The sequence below is a fragment of the Pelobates fuscus genome, chromosome 1, assembly GCF_036172605.1.
Source record: "Pelobates fuscus isolate aPelFus1 chromosome 1, aPelFus1.pri, whole genome shotgun sequence".
Taxonomy (NCBI): Eukaryota; Metazoa; Chordata; class Amphibia; order Anura; family Pelobatidae; genus Pelobates; species Pelobates fuscus.
Window position 1 is genome coordinate 464,316,840 of NC_086317.1, and position 14,996 is coordinate 464,331,835.

The window sequence follows — 14,996 nt, forward strand, 5'->3', positions numbered from 1 at the left end:
ATAGCGTAGATCGCCCCCTGCTGGTAGGAGATCGAAAAAGCAAAAGCCTACAACACCTGGTATTCCCAGGCGGTCTCCCATCCAAGTACTAACCAGGCCCGACCCTGCTTAGCTTCCGAGATCAGACGAGATCGGGCGTGTTCAGGGTGGTATGGCCGTAGGCAGAAACTAGGCTCCTTTAACCTCCTCTTATTCTGTTCTTCAACACCCAGGCACCTACCTCCCTCCCTCCCTCCCTCCCTCCCAGCTTCTTCATTTGCTGCTCTTGCAACTCACTGCTCAAAGGGCCCACTGACAAATGCGCTTGACGCCTACTTCTTACTTCTATCCCTACACTCCTAAGTGACCTCCTTCCTTTACACTGCGCAGCTGCTGGCACTTAGGCCTCTCCTAGATCTGCTCGGAAATGCAATCCTAACCTCTGTCTCAGAGAAAGCTGGTGAGACTGCGCCGTGACGCACTTCGAAGCAACAGCGCACTGCAATAACTCTTGCTTCAACCCAAAATTGGCACGTGGCGTCTGCCTAGGATCCTTGCTCCTTGATCCTCTCTCTGCTTCGGACTGACAAGCTGCTGTCTGTTGTCACAGGGGTTTGTTGGCAACACAGGGGATGGTAGCCCTTTGAAAACCAATTTGCTAAAGATAGGCCACAAGTGCTGCTTTGGAAACGTTGCTCCACTACTCGGCTGTGCACACCGCTTGGCTACTTTAGCCTACAGCTAGCAGCGGCCTTTTCATTCCAGCGCTTTGGGGTGTAGAGTGAACCAGGCCCACGCTGCTGACAAAACATGCCCCACGCTGCTGACAAAACATGCCCCTCGGTGCTGTTCGGGAGCCCAATCTTTCTGTCCCTCTCCTCTCCCTCTTCAGCAAAAGGGCACAAGACAGCAGGCCTCCACTGGCCATGCTCTGGGTCTGCGATGCAGTGAGAGCGCGAAAAGTGTTTGAATGCCTACAACACCTGGTATTCCGAGATGGTCTCCCATCACAGGTACTAACCAGGCCCAACCCTGCTTAGCTTCCGAGATCAGACGAGATCGGGCGCGCTAAGGGTGGTATGGCGTAGGCCACAGCAGGGCTTCCTTTACCTCCCCTTATCCTGCGCACAGGCTCCTTCCACCCGATGCCGCCTTTGTTGTTGCTGCTGCTGCTGCTGCTAGTGCTGGTTGCTTTTGTTCACTGCTGGAGCATGTGTCTTTCAGCCCGCCCGGTCCTTCTTGCTCAGTCTGTAGTGGCAGCGGCCTTTTAGGCGCCCCCTTTTCTTTTTGCCTCTTTCCTGCAGGCCGAGCCTGGGTCTGCCAACTTGTAGCTTCCTAGGTCTTTTAGGGGGAAAGCAAGCGAAGCCCTGTTGCCTCCAGTACTGTTAGGAACCAGTCTTGTCGGCGCGCATTACGTAATGCGGGCTAAAAGTGCTTGGGGCCCGCTGCTTGATTGGGCACATACACTTGCAAGCATCGCCCTTCTTTTGGATTGCTCAGCTGCTGGCGCAAATACGTCTCCCGTCTGCCCTGCCTTGCGGTCCTAGCATGTGCTTTAGAGGCTGTGCTGGTCGTTACGTGGTGCCCCGGCACTGCGTAGTAGTGGAGTATAGAAAGCCTTGCTTATGGCTTGCACTTAAATGTCACTTCTGCCTGCCATCCTGCAATGTATGTGTGGATAGATGGAAGTGAAATATCTGTACATTTCTCTTTTTTTGTTTTTTAAATGCTGCTTTTCTCTTGGACCGCGTCATATCCTATCACCAACCGCATTGATTTAGTTTTTTGTTGTTGCTGTGACCGACACTTTACCACCGTAACACTGACTTGTGCTTGCCCACTTCTCTCTATCCTGTATCACTCAAAGACATTGTATTGTTGCCTCGTTACTCGTGTCCAGAAACACGAGAGAAGGAAAAAGAAAAAGAAAGCGAGAGAGAAAGAAAGAAAGAAAGAAAGAAAGAAAGAAAGAAAGAAAGAAAAAAACGCCACACTGAAACGTAAAGCCAGAAAAGAAATGTGTGTTTAAAAAAAAAAAAAAAAAAAAAAAGAAATCCTCCGAATGAGTGAATGTGAAATTGCATAGCGTAGATCGCCCCCTGCTGGTAGGAGATCGAAAAAGCAAAAGCCTACAACACCTGGTATTCCCAGGCGGTCTCCCATCCAAGTACTAACCAGGCCCGACCCTGCTTAGCTTCCGAGATCAGACGAGATCGGGCGTGTTCAGGGTGGTATGGCCGTAGGCAGAAACTAGGCTCCTTTAACCTCCTCTTATTCTGTTCTTCAACACCCAGGCACCTACCTCCCTCCCTCCCTCCCTCCCTCCCTCCCAGCTTCTTCATTTGCTGCTCTTGCAACTCACTGCTCAAAGGGCCCACTGACAAATGCGCTTGACGCCTACTTCTTACTTCTATCCCTACACTCCTAAGTGACCTCCTTCCTTTACACTGCGCAGCTGCTGGCACTTAGGCCTCTCCTAGATCTGCTCGGAAATGCAATCCTAACCTCTGTCTCAGAGAAAGCTGGTGAGACTGCGCCGTGACGCACTTCGAAGCAACAGCGCACTGCAATAACTCTTGCTTCAACCCAAAATTGGCACGTGGCGTCTGCCTAGGATCCTTGCTCCTTGATCCTCTCTCTGCTTCGGACTGACAAGCTGCTGTCTGTTGTCACAGGGGTTTGTTGGCAACACAGGGGATGGTAGCCCTTTGAAAACCAATTTGCTAAAGATAGGCCACAAGTGCTGCTTTGGAAACGTTGCTCCACTACTCGGCTGTGCACACCGCTTGGCTACTTTAGCCTACAGCTAGCAGCGGCCTTTTCATTCCAGCGCTTTGGGGTGTAGAGTGAACCAGGCCCACGCTGCTGACAAAACATGCCCCACGCTGCTGACAAAACATGCCCCTCGGTGCTGTTCGGGAGCCCAATCTTTCTGTCCCTCTCCTCTCCCTCTTCAGCAAAAGGGCACAAGACAGCAGGCCTCCACTGGCCATGCTCTGGGTCTGCGATGCAGTGAGAGCGCGAAAAGTGTTCGAATGCCTACAACACCTGGTATTCCGAGATGGTCTCCCATCACAGGTACTAACCAGGCCCAACCCTGCTTAGCTTCCGAGATCAGACGAGATCGGGCGCGCTAAGGGTGGTATGGCGTAGGCCACAGCAGGGCTTCCTTTACCTCCCCTTATCCTGCGCACAGGCTCCTTCCACCCGATGCCGCCTTTGTTGTTGCTGCTGCTGCTGCTGCTAGTGCTGGTTGCTTTTGTTCACTGCTGGAGCATGTGTCTTTCAGCCCGCCCGGTCCTTCTTGCTCAGTCTGTAGTGGCAGCGGCCTTTTAGGCGCCCCCTTTTCTTTTTGCCTCTTTCCTGCAGGCCGAGCCTGGGTCTGCCAACTTGTAGCTTCCTAGGTCTTTTAGGGGGAAAGCAAGCGAAGCCCTGTTGCCTCCAGTACTGTTAGGAACCAGTCTTGTCGGCGCGCATTACGTAATGCGGGCTAAAAGTGCTTGGGGCCCGCTGCTTGATTGGGCACATACACTTGCAAGCATCGCCCTTCTTTTGGATTGCTCAGCTGCTGGCGCAAATACGTCTCCCGTCTGCCCTGCCTTGCGGTCCTAGCATGTGCTTTAGAGGCTGTGCTGGTCGTTACGTGGTGCCCCGGCACTGCGTAGTAGTGGAGTATAGAAAGCCTTGCTTATGGCTTGCACTTAAATGTCACTTCTGCCTGCCATCCTGCAATGTATGTGTGGATAGATGGAAGTGAAATATCTGTACATTTCTCTTTTTTTGTTTTTTAAATGCTGCTTTTCTCTTGGACCGCGTCATATCCTATCACCAACCGCATTGATTTAGTTTTTTGTTGTTGCTGTGACCGACACTTTACCACCGTAACACTGACTTGTGCTTGCCCACTTCTCTCTATCCTGTATCACTCAAAGACATTGTATTGTTGCCTCGTTACTCGTGTCCAGAAACACGAGAGAAGGAAAAAGAAAAAGAAAGCGAGAGAGAAAGAAAGAAAGAAAGAAAGAAAGAAAGAAAGAAAGAAAAAAACGCCACACTGAAACGTAAAGCCAGAAAAGAAATGTGTGTTTAAAAAAAAAAAAAAAAAAAAAAGAAATCCTCCGAATGAGTGAATGTGAAATTGCATAGCGTAGATCGCCCCCTGCTGGTAGGAGATCGAAAAAGCAAAAGCCTACAACACCTGGTATTCCCAGGCGGTCTCCCATCCAAGTACTAACCAGGCCCGACCCTGCTTAGCTTCCGAGATCAGACGAGATCGGGCGTGTTCAGGGTGGTATGGCCGTAGGCAGAAACTAGGCTCCTTTAACCTCCTCTTATTCTGTTCTTCAACACCCAGGCACCTACCTCCCTCCCTCCCTCCCTCCCTCCCAGCTTCTTCATTTGCTGCTCTTGCAACTCACTGCTCAAAGGGCCCACTGACAAATGCGCTTGACGCCTACTTCTTACTTCTATCCCTACACTCCTAAGTGACCTCCTTCCTTTACACTGCGCAGCTGCTGGCACTTAGGCCTCTCCTAGATCTGCTCGGAAATGCAATCCTAACCTCTGTCTCAGAGAAAGCTGGTGAGACTGCGCCGTGACGCACTTCGAAGCAACAGCGCACTGCAATAACTCTTGCTTCAACCCAAAATTGGCACGTGGCGTCTGCCTAGGATCCTTGCTCCTTGATCCTCTCTCTGCTTCGGACTGACAAGCTGCTGTCTGTTGTCACAGGGGTTTGTTGGCAACACAGGGGATGGTAGCCCTTTGAAAACCAATTTGCTAAAGATAGGCCACAAGTGCTGCTTTGGAAACGTTGCTCCACTACTCGGCTGTGCACACCGCTTGGCTACTTTAGCCTACAGCTAGCAGCGGCCTTTTCATTCCAGCGCTTTGGGGTGTAGAGTGAACCAGGCCCACGCTGCTGACAAAACATGCCCCACGCTGCTGACAAAACATGCCCCTCGGTGCTGTTCGGGAGCCCAATCTTTCTGTCCCTCTCCTCTCCCTCTTCAGCAAAAGGGCACAAGACAGCAGGCCTCCACTGGCCATGCTCTGGGTCTGCGATGCAGTGAGAGCGCGAAAAGTGTTTGAATGCCTACAACACCTGGTATTCCGAGATGGTCTCCCATCACAGGTACTAACCAGGCCCAACCCTGCTTAGCTTCCGAGATCAGACGAGATCGGGCGCGCTAAGGGTGGTATGGCGTAGGCCACAGCAGGGCTTCCTTTACCTCCCCTTATCCTGCGCACAGGCTCCTTCCACCCGATGCCGCCTTTGTTGTTGCTGCTGCTGCTGCTGCTAGTGCTGGTTGCTTTTGTTCACTGCTGGAGCATGTGTCTTTCAGCCCGCCCGGTCCTTCTTGCTCAGTCTGTAGTGGCAGCGGCCTTTTAGGCGCCCCCTTTTCTTTTTGCCTCTTTCCTGCAGGCCGAGCCTGGGTCTGCCAACTTGTAGCTTCCTAGGTCTTTTAGGGGGAAAGCAAGCGAAGCCCTGTTGCCTCCAGTACTGTTAGGAACCAGTCTTGTCGGCGCGCATTACGTAATGCGGGCTAAAAGTGCTTGGGGCCCGCTGCTTGATTGGGCACATACACTTGCAAGCATCGCCCTTCTTTTGGATTGCTCAGCTGCTGGCGCAAATACGTCTCCCGTCTGCCCTGCCTTGCGGTCCTAGCATGTGCTTTAGAGGCTGTGCTGGTCGTTACGTGGTGCCCCGGCACTGCGTAGTAGTGGAGTATAGAAAGCCTTGCTTATGGCTTGCACTTAAATGTCACTTCTGCCTGCCATCCTGCAATGTATGTGTGGATAGATGGAAGTGAAATATCTGTACATTTCTCTTTTTTTGTTTTTTAAATGCTGCTTTTCTCTTGGACCGCGTCATATCCTATCACCAACCGCATTGATTTAGTTTTTTGTTGTTGCTGTGACCGACACTTTACCACCGTAACACTGACTTGTGCTTGCCCACTTCTCTCTATCCTGTATCACTCAAAGACATTGTATTGTTGCCTCGTTACTCGTGTCCAGAAACACGAGAGAAGGAAAAAGAAAAAGAAAGCGAGAGAGAAAGAAAGAAAGAAAGAAAGAAAGAAAGAAAGAAAAAAACGCCACACTGAAACGTAAAGCCAGAAAAGAAATGTGTGTTTAAAAAAAAAAAAAAAAAAAAAAAGAAATCCTCCGAATGAGTGAATGTGAAATTGCATAGCGTAGATCGCCCCCTGCTGGTAGGAGATCGAAAAAGCAAAAGCCTACAACACCTGGTATTCCCAGGCGGTCTCCCATCCAAGTACTAACCAGGCCCGACCCTGCTTAGCTTCCGAGATCAGACGAGATCGGGCGTGTTCAGGGTGGTATGGCCGTAGGCAGAAACTAGGCTCCTTTAACCTCCTCTTATTCTGTTCTTCAACACCCAGGCACCTACCTCCCTCCCTCCCTCCCTCCCTCCCTCCCAGCTTCTTCATTTGCTGCTCTTGCAACTCACTGCTCAAAGGGCCCACTGACAAATGCGCTTGACGCCTACTTCTTACTTCTATCCCTACACTCCTAAGTGACCTCCTTCCTTTACACTGCGCAGCTGCTGGCACTTAGGCCTCTCCTAGATCTGCTCGGAAATGCAATCCTAACCTCTGTCTCAGAGAAAGCTGGTGAGACTGCGCCGTGACGCACTTCGAAGCAACAGCGCACTGCAATAACTCTTGCTTCAACCCAAAATTGGCACGTGGCGTCTGCCTAGGATCCTTGCTCCTTGATCCTCTCTCTGCTTCGGACTGACAAGCTGCTGTCTGTTGTCACAGGGGTTTGTTGGCAACACAGGGGATGGTAGCCCTTTGAAAACCAATTTGCTAAAGATAGGCCACAAGTGCTGCTTTGGAAACGTTGCTCCACTACTCGGCTGTGCACACCGCTTGGCTACTTTAGCCTACAGCTAGCAGCGGCCTTTTCATTCCAGCGCTTTGGGGTGTAGAGTGAACCAGGCCCACGCTGCTGACAAAACATGCCCCACGCTGCTGACAAAACATGCCCCTCGGTGCTGTTCGGGAGCCCAATCTTTCTGTCCCTCTCCTCTCCCTCTTCAGCAAAAGGGCACAAGACAGCAGGCCTCCACTGGCCATGCTCTGGGTCTGCGATGCAGTGAGAGCGCGAAAAGTGTTTGAATGCCTACAACACCTGGTATTCCGAGATGGTCTCCCATCACAGGTACTAACCAGGCCCAACCCTGCTTAGCTTCCGAGATCAGACGAGATCGGGCGCGCTAAGGGTGGTATGGCGTAGGCCACAGCAGGGCTTCCTTTACCTCCCCTTATCCTGCGCACAGGCTCCTTCCACCCGATGCCGCCTTTGTTGTTGCTGCTGCTGCTGCTGCTAGTGCTGGTTGCTTTTGTTCACTGCTGGAGCATGTGTCTTTCAGCCCGCCCGGTCCTTCTTGCTCAGTCTGTAGTGGCAGCGGCCTTTTAGGCGCCCCCTTTTCTTTTTGCCTCTTTCCTGCAGGCCGAGCCTGGGTCTGCCAACTTGTAGCTTCCTAGGTCTTTTAGGGGGAAAGCAAGCGAAGCCCTGTTGCCTCCAGTACTGTTAGGAACCAGTCTTGTCGGCGCGCATTACGTAATGCGGGCTAAAAGTGCTTGGGGCCCGCTGCTTGATTGGGCACATACACTTGCAAGCATCGCCCTTCTTTTGGATTGCTCAGCTGCTGGCGCAAATACGTCTCCCGTCTGCCCTGCCTTGCGGTCCTAGCATGTGCTTTAGAGGCTGTGCTGGTCGTTACGTGGTGCCCCGGCACTGCGTAGTAGTGGAGTATAGAAAGCCTTGCTTATGGCTTGCACTTAAATGTCACTTCTGCCTGCCATCCTGCAATGTATGTGTGGATAGATGGAAGTGAAATATCTGTACATTTCTCTTTTTTTGTTTTTTAAATGCTGCTTTTCTCTTGGACCGCGTCATATCCTATCACCAACCGCATTGATTTAGTTTTTTGTTGTTGCTGTGACCGACACTTTACCACCGTAACACTGACTTGTGCTTGCCCACTTCTCTCTATCCTGTATCACTCAAAGACATTGTATTGTTGCCTCGTTACTCGTGTCCAGAAACACGAGAGAAGGAAAAAGAAAAAGAAAGCGAGAGAGAAAGAAAGAAAGAAAGAAAGAAAGAAAGAAAGAAAGAAAAAAACGCCACACTGAAACGTAAAGCCAGAAAAGAAATGTGTGTTTAAAAAAAAAAAAAAAAAAAAAAAGAAATCCTCCGAATGAGTGAATGTGAAATTGCATAGCGTAGATCGCCCCCTGCTGGTAGGAGATCGAAAAAGCAAAAGCCTACAACACCTGGTATTCCCAGGCGGTCTCCCATCCAAGTACTAACCAGGCCCGACCCTGCTTAGCTTCCGAGATCAGACGAGATCGGGCGTGTTCAGGGTGGTATGGCCGTAGGCAGAAACTAGGCTCCTTTAACCTCCTCTTATTCTGTTCTTCAACACCCAGGCACCTACCTCCCTCCCTCCCTCCCTCCCTCCCAGCTTCTTCATTTGCTGCTCTTGCAACTCACTGCTCAAAGGGCCCACTGACAAATGCGCTTGACGCCTACTTCTTACTTCTATCCCTACACTCCTAAGTGACCTCCTTCCTTTACACTGCGCAGCTGCTGGCACTTAGGCCTCTCCTAGATCTGCTCGGAAATGCAATCCTAACCTCTGTCTCAGAGAAAGCTGGTGAGACTGCGCCGTGACGCACTTCGAAGCAACAGCGCACTGCAATAACTCTTGCTTCAACCCAAAATTGGCACGTGGCGTCTGCCTAGGATCCTTGCTCCTTGATCCTCTCTCTGCTTCGGACTGACAAGCTGCTGTCTGTTGTCACAGGGGTTTGTTGGCAACACAGGGGATGGTAGCCCTTTGAAAACCAATTTGCTAAAGATAGGCCACAAGTGCTGCTTTGGAAACGTTGCTCCACTACTCGGCTGTGCACACCGCTTGGCTACTTTAGCCTACAGCTAGCAGCGGCCTTTTCATTCCAGCGCTTTGGGGTGTAGAGTGAACCAGGCCCACGCTGCTGACAAAACATGCCCCACGCTGCTGACAAAACATGCCCCTCGGTGCTGTTCGGGAGCCCAATCTTTCTGTCCCTCTCCTCTCCCTCTTCAGCAAAAGGGCACAAGACAGCAGGCCTCCACTGGCCATGCTCTGGGTCTGCGATGCAGTGAGAGCGCGAAAAGTGTTCGAATGCCTACAACACCTGGTATTCCGAGATGGTCTCCCATCACAGGTACTAACCAGGCCCAACCCTGCTTAGCTTCCGAGATCAGACGAGATCGGGCGCGCTAAGGGTGGTATGGCGTAGGCCACAGCAGGGCTTCCTTTACCTCCCCTTATCCTGCGCACAGGCTCCTTCCACCCGATGCCGCCTTTGTTGTTGCTGCTGCTGCTGCTGCTAGTGCTGGTTGCTTTTGTTCACTGCTGGAGCATGTGTCTTTCAGCCCGCCCGGTCCTTCTTGCTCAGTCTGTAGTGGCAGCGGCCTTTTAGGCGCCCCCTTTTCTTTTTGCCTCTTTCCTGCAGGCCGAGCCTGGGTCTGCCAACTTGTAGCTTCCTAGGTCTTTTAGGGGGAAAGCAAGCGAAGCCCTGTTGCCTCCAGTACTGTTAGGAACCAGTCTTGTCGGCGCGCATTACGTAATGCGGGCTAAAAGTGCTTGGGGCCCGCTGCTTGATTGGGCACATACACTTGCAAGCATCGCCCTTCTTTTGGATTGCTCAGCTGCTGGCGCAAATACGTCTCCCGTCTGCCCTGCCTTGCGGTCCTAGCATGTGCTTTAGAGGCTGTGCTGGTCGTTACGTGGTGCCCCGGCACTGCGTAGTAGTGGAGTATAGAAAGCCTTGCTTATGGCTTGCACTTAAATGTCACTTCTGCCTGCCATCCTGCAATGTATGTGTGGATAGATGGAAGTGAAATATCTGTACATTTCTCTTTTTTTGTTTTTTAAATGCTGCTTTTCTCTTGGACCGCGTCATATCCTATCACCAACCGCATTGATTTAGTTTTTTGTTGTTGCTGTGACCGACACTTTACCACCGTAACACTGACTTGTGCTTGCCCACTTCTCTCTATCCTGTATCACTCAAAGACATTGTATTGTTGCCTCGTTACTCGTGTCCAGAAACACGAGAGAAGGAAAAAGAAAAAGAAAGCGAGAGAGAAAGAAAGAAAGAAAGAAAGAAAGAAAGAAAGAAAAAAACGCCACACTGAAACGTAAAGCCAGAAAAGAAATGTGTGTTTAAAAAAAAAAAAAAAAAAAAAAGAAATCCTCCGAATGAGTGAATGTGAAATTGCATAGCGTAGATCGCCCCCTGCTGGTAGGAGATCGAAAAAGCAAAAGCCTACAACACCTGGTATTCCCAGGCGGTCTCCCATCCAAGTACTAACCAGGCCCGACCCTGCTTAGCTTCCGAGATCAGACGAGATCGGGCGTGTTCAGGGTGGTATGGCCGTAGGCAGAAACTAGGCTCCTTTAACCTCCTCTTATTCTGTTCTTCAACACCCAGGCACCTACCTCCCTCCCTCCCTCCCAGCTTCTTCATTTGCTGCTCTTGCAACTCACTGCTCAAAGGGCCCACTGACAAATGCGCTTGACGCCTACTTCTTACTTCTATCCCTACACTCCTAAGTGACCTCCTTCCTTTACACTGCGCAGCTGCTGGCACTTAGGCCTCTCCTAGATCTGCTCGGAAATGCAATCCTAACCTCTGTCTCAGAGAAAGCTGGTGAGACTGCGCCGTGACGCACTTCGAAGCAACAGCGCACTGCAATAACTCTTGCTTCAACCCAAAATTGGCACGTGGCGTCTGCCTAGGATCCTTGCTCCTTGATCCTCTCTCTGCTTCGGACTGACAAGCTGCTGTCTGTTGTCACAGGGGTTTGTTGGCAACACAGGGGATGGTAGCCCTTTGAAAACCAATTTGCTAAAGATAGGCCACAAGTGCTGCTTTGGAAACGTTGCTCCACTACTCGGCTGTGCACACCGCTTGGCTACTTTAGCCTACAGCTAGCAGCGGCCTTTTCATTCCAGCGCTTTGGGGTGTAGAGTGAACCAGGCCCACGCTGCTGACAAAACATGCCCCACGCTGCTGACAAAACATGCCCCTCGGTGCTGTTCGGGAGCCCAATCTTTCTGTCCCTCTCCTCTCCCTCTTCAGCAAAAGGGCACAAGACAGCAGGCCTCCACTGGCCATGCTCTGGGTCTGCGATGCAGTGAGAGCGCGAAAAGTGTTTGAATGCCTACAACACCTGGTATTCCGAGATGGTCTCCCATCACAGGTACTAACCAGGCCCAACCCTGCTTAGCTTCCGAGATCAGACGAGATCGGGCGCGCTAAGGGTGGTATGGCGTAGGCCACAGCAGGGCTTCCTTTACCTCCCCTTATCCTGCGCACAGGCTCCTTCCACCCGATGCCGCCTTTGTTGTTGCTGCTGCTGCTGCTGCTAGTGCTGGTTGCTTTTGTTCACTGCTGGAGCATGTGTCTTTCAGCCCGCCCGGTCCTTCTTGCTCAGTCTGTAGTGGCAGCGGCCTTTTAGGCGCCCCCTTTTCTTTTTGCCTCTTTCCTGCAGGCCGAGCCTGGGTCTGCCAACTTGTAGCTTCCTAGGTCTTTTAGGGGGAAAGCAAGCGAAGCCCTGTTGCCTCCAGTACTGTTAGGAACCAGTCTTGTCGGCGCGCATTACGTAATGCGGGCTAAAAGTGCTTGGGGCCCGCTGCTTGATTGGGCACATACACTTGCAAGCATCGCCCTTCTTTTGGATTGCTCAGCTGCTGGCGCAAATACGTCTCCCGTCTGCCCTGCCTTGCGGTCCTAGCATGTGCTTTAGAGGCTGTGCTGGTCGTTACGTGGTGCCCCGGCACTGCGTAGTAGTGGAGTATAGAAAGCCTTGCTTATGGCTTGCACTTAAATGTCACTTCTGCCTGCCATCCTGCAATGTATGTGTGGATAGATGGAAGTGAAATATCTGTACATTTCTCTTTTTTTGTTTTTTAAATGCTGCTTTTCTCTTGGACCGCGTCATATCCTATCACCAACCGCATTGATTTAGTTTTTTGTTGTTGCTGTGACCGACACTTTACCACCGTAACACTGACTTGTGCTTGCCCACTTCTCTCTATCCTGTATCACTCAAAGACATTGTATTGTTGCCTCGTTACTCGTGTCCAGAAACACGAGAGAAGGAAAAAGAAAAAGAAAGCGAGAGAGAAAGAAAGAAAGAAAGAAAGAAAGAAAGAAAGAAAGAAAGAAAAAAACGCCACACTGAAACGTAAAGCCAGAAAAGAAATGTGTGTTTAAAAAAAAAAAAAAAAAAAAAAAGAAATCCTCCGAATGAGTGAATGTGAAATTGCATAGCGTAGATCGCCCCCTGCTGGTAGGAGATCGAAAAAGCAAAAGCCTACAACACCTGGTATTCCCAGGCGGTCTCCCATCCAAGTACTAACCAGGCCCGACCCTGCTTAGCTTCCAAGATCAGACGAGATCGGGCGTGTTCAGGGTGGTATGGCCGTAGGCAGAAACTAGGCTCCTTTAACCTCCTCTTATTCTGTTCTTCAACACCCAGGCACCTACCTCCCTCCCAGCTTCTTCATTTGCTGCTCTTGCAACTCACTGCTCAAAGGGCCCACTGACAAATGCGCTTGACGCCTACTTCTTACTTCTATCCCTACACTCCTAAGTGACCTCCTTCCTTTACACTGCGCAGCTGCTGGCACTTAGGCCTCTCCTAGATCTGCTCGGAAATGCAATCCTAACCTCTGTCTCAGAGAAAGCTGGTGAGACTGCGCCGTGACGCACTTCGAAGCAACAGCGCACTGCAATAACTCTTGCTTCAACCCAAAATTGGCACGTGGCGTCTGCCTAGGATCCTTGCTCCTTGATCCTCTCTCTGCTTCGGACTGACAAGCTGCTGTCTGTTGTCACAGGGGTTTGTTGGCAACACAGGGGATGGTAGCCCTTTGAAAACCAATTTGCTAAAGATAGGCCACAAGTGCTGCTTTGGAAACGTTGCTCCACTACTCGGCTGTGCACACCGCTTGGCTACTTTAGCCTACAGCTAGCAGCGGCCTTTTCATTCCAGCGCTTTGGGGTGTAGAGTGAACCAGGCCCACGCTGCTGACAAAACATGCCCCACGCTGCTGACAAAACATGCCCCTCGGTGCTGTTCGGGAGCCCAATCTTTCTGTCCCTCTCCTCTCCCTCTTCAGCAAAAGGGCACAAGACAGCAGGCCTCCACTGGCCATGCTCTGGGTCTGCGATGCAGTGAGAGCGCGAAAAGTGTTTGAATGCCTACAACACCTGGTATTCCGATATGGTCTCCCATCACAGGTACTAACCAGGCCCAACCCTGCTTAGCTTCCGAGATCAGACGAGATCGGGCGCGCTAAGGGTGGTATGGCGTAGGCCACAGCAGGGCTTCCTTTACCTCCCCTTATCCTGCGCACAGGCTCCTTCCACCCGATGCCGCCTTTGTTGTTGCTGCTGCTGCTGCTGCTAGTGCTGGTTGCTTTTGTTCACTGCTGGAGCATGTGTCTTTCAGCCCGCCCGGTCCTTCTTGCTCAGTCTGTAGTGGCAGCGGCCTTTTAGGCGCCCCCTTTTCTTTTTGCCTCTTTCCTGCAGGCCGAGCCTGGGTCTGCCAACTTGTAGCTTCCTAGGTCTTTTAGGGGGAAAGCAAGCGAAGCCCTGTTGCCTCCAGTACTGTTAGGAACCAGTCTTGTCGGCGCGCATTACGTAATGCGGGCTAAAAGTGCTTGGGGCCCGCTGCTTGATTGGGCACATACACTTGCAAGCATCGCCCTTCTTTTGGATTGCTCAGCTGCTGGCGCAAATACGTCTCCCGTCTGCCCTGCCTTGCGGTCCTAGCATGTGCTTTAGAGGCTGTGCTGGTCGTTACGTGGTGCCCCGGCACTGCGTAGTAGTGGAGTATAGAAAGCCTTGCTTATGGCTTGCACTTAAATGTCACTTCTGCCTGCCATCCTGCAATGTATGTGTGGATAGATGGAAGTGAAATATCTGTACATTTCTCTTTTTTTGTTTTTTAAATGCTGCTTTTCTCTTGGACCGCGTCATATCCTATCACCAACCGCATTGATTTAGTTTTTTGTTGTTGCTGTGACCGACACTTTACCACCGTAACACTGACTTGTGCTTGCCCACTTCTCTCTATCCTGTATCACTCAAAGACATTGTATTGTTGCCTCGTTACTCGTGTCCAGAAACACGAGAGAAGGAAAAAGAAAAAGAAAGCGAGAGAGAAAGAAAGAAAGAAAGAAAGAAAGAAAGAAAGAAAAAAACGCCACACTGAAACGTAAAGCCAGAAAAGAAATGTGTGTTTAAAAAAAAAAAAAAAAAAAAAAAAAAAAAGAAATCCTCCGAATGAGTGAATGTGAAATTGCATAGCGTAGATCGCCCCCTGCTGGTAGGAGATCGAAAAAGCAAAAGCCTACAACACCTGGTATTCCCAGGCGGTCTCCCATCCAAGTACTAACCAGGCCCGACCCTGCTTAGCTTCCGAGATCAGACGAGATCGGGCGTGTTCAGGGTGGTATGGCCGTAGGCAGAAACTAGGCTCCTTTAACCTCCTCTTATTCTGTTCTTCAACACCCAGGCACCTACCTCCCTCCCTCCCTCCCTCCCTCCCTCCCAGCTTCTTCATTTGCTGCTCTTGCAACTCACTGCTCAAAGGGCCCACTGACAAATGCGCTTGACGCCTACTTCTTACTTCTATCCCTACACTCCTAAGTGACCTCCTTCCTTTACACTGCGCAGCTGCTGGCACTTAGGCCTCTCCTAGATCTGCTCGGAAATGCAATCCTAACCTCTGTCTCAGAGAAAGCTGGTGAGACTGCGCCGTGACGCACTTCGAAGCAACAGCGCACTGCAATAACTCTTGCTTCAACCCAAAATTGGCACGTGGCGTCTGCCTAGGATCCTTGCTCCTTGATCCTCTCTCCGCTTCGGACTGACAAGCTGCTGTCTGTTGTCACAGGGGTTTGTTGGCAACACAGG

At 51.1% G+C, this 14,996-nt stretch overlaps 8 non-coding genes and 7 pseudogenes across 8 annotated transcripts; all 15 read right to left on the reverse strand.

The window, feature by feature from the left end:
- Window positions 1–44: 44 nt before the first annotated feature.
- On the reverse strand, window positions 45–163 carry LOC134575200 (5S ribosomal RNA). The gene has a single exon (XR_010085601.1). It is a non-coding gene; the product is annotated as a 5S ribosomal RNA (ribosomal RNA).
- A 787-nt stretch (window positions 164–950) lies between these two features.
- Window positions 951–1,069, reverse strand: LOC134578176 (5S ribosomal RNA; annotated as a pseudogene).
- Window positions 1,070–2,105: 1,036 nt separating this feature from the next.
- Window positions 2,106–2,224, reverse strand: LOC134575260 (5S ribosomal RNA). Its single transcript, XR_010085615.1, has one exon. It is a non-coding gene; the product is annotated as a 5S ribosomal RNA (ribosomal RNA).
- A 791-nt stretch (window positions 2,225–3,015) lies between these two features.
- LOC134578180 (5S ribosomal RNA) lies at window positions 3,016–3,134 on the reverse strand (annotated as a pseudogene).
- A 1,031-nt stretch (window positions 3,135–4,165) lies between these two features.
- On the reverse strand, window positions 4,166–4,284 carry LOC134575321 (5S ribosomal RNA). The gene has a single exon (XR_010085630.1). It is a non-coding gene; the product is annotated as a 5S ribosomal RNA (ribosomal RNA).
- A 787-nt stretch (window positions 4,285–5,071) lies between these two features.
- On the reverse strand, window positions 5,072–5,190 carry LOC134578190 (5S ribosomal RNA; annotated as a pseudogene).
- Window positions 5,191–6,218: 1,028 nt separating this feature from the next.
- LOC134575385 (5S ribosomal RNA) lies at window positions 6,219–6,337 on the reverse strand. The gene has a single exon (XR_010085641.1). It is a non-coding gene; the product is annotated as a 5S ribosomal RNA (ribosomal RNA).
- A 791-nt stretch (window positions 6,338–7,128) lies between these two features.
- Window positions 7,129–7,247, reverse strand: LOC134578196 (5S ribosomal RNA; annotated as a pseudogene).
- A 1,032-nt stretch (window positions 7,248–8,279) lies between these two features.
- Window positions 8,280–8,398, reverse strand: LOC134575449 (5S ribosomal RNA). The gene has a single exon (XR_010085667.1). It is a non-coding gene; the product is annotated as a 5S ribosomal RNA (ribosomal RNA).
- A 787-nt stretch (window positions 8,399–9,185) lies between these two features.
- On the reverse strand, window positions 9,186–9,304 carry LOC134578202 (5S ribosomal RNA; annotated as a pseudogene).
- Window positions 9,305–10,331: 1,027 nt separating this feature from the next.
- Window positions 10,332–10,450, reverse strand: LOC134575512 (5S ribosomal RNA). The gene has a single exon (XR_010085684.1). It is a non-coding gene; the product is annotated as a 5S ribosomal RNA (ribosomal RNA).
- A 779-nt stretch (window positions 10,451–11,229) lies between these two features.
- On the reverse strand, window positions 11,230–11,348 carry LOC134578210 (5S ribosomal RNA; annotated as a pseudogene).
- Window positions 11,349–12,384: 1,036 nt separating this feature from the next.
- On the reverse strand, window positions 12,385–12,503 carry LOC134577462 (5S ribosomal RNA). Its single transcript, XR_010086016.1, has one exon. It is a non-coding gene; the product is annotated as a 5S ribosomal RNA (ribosomal RNA).
- A 771-nt stretch (window positions 12,504–13,274) lies between these two features.
- On the reverse strand, window positions 13,275–13,393 carry LOC134578682 (5S ribosomal RNA; annotated as a pseudogene).
- A 1,034-nt stretch (window positions 13,394–14,427) lies between these two features.
- Window positions 14,428–14,546, reverse strand: LOC134575572 (5S ribosomal RNA). The gene has a single exon (XR_010085698.1). It is a non-coding gene; the product is annotated as a 5S ribosomal RNA (ribosomal RNA).
- Window positions 14,547–14,996: the final 450 nt, after the last annotated feature.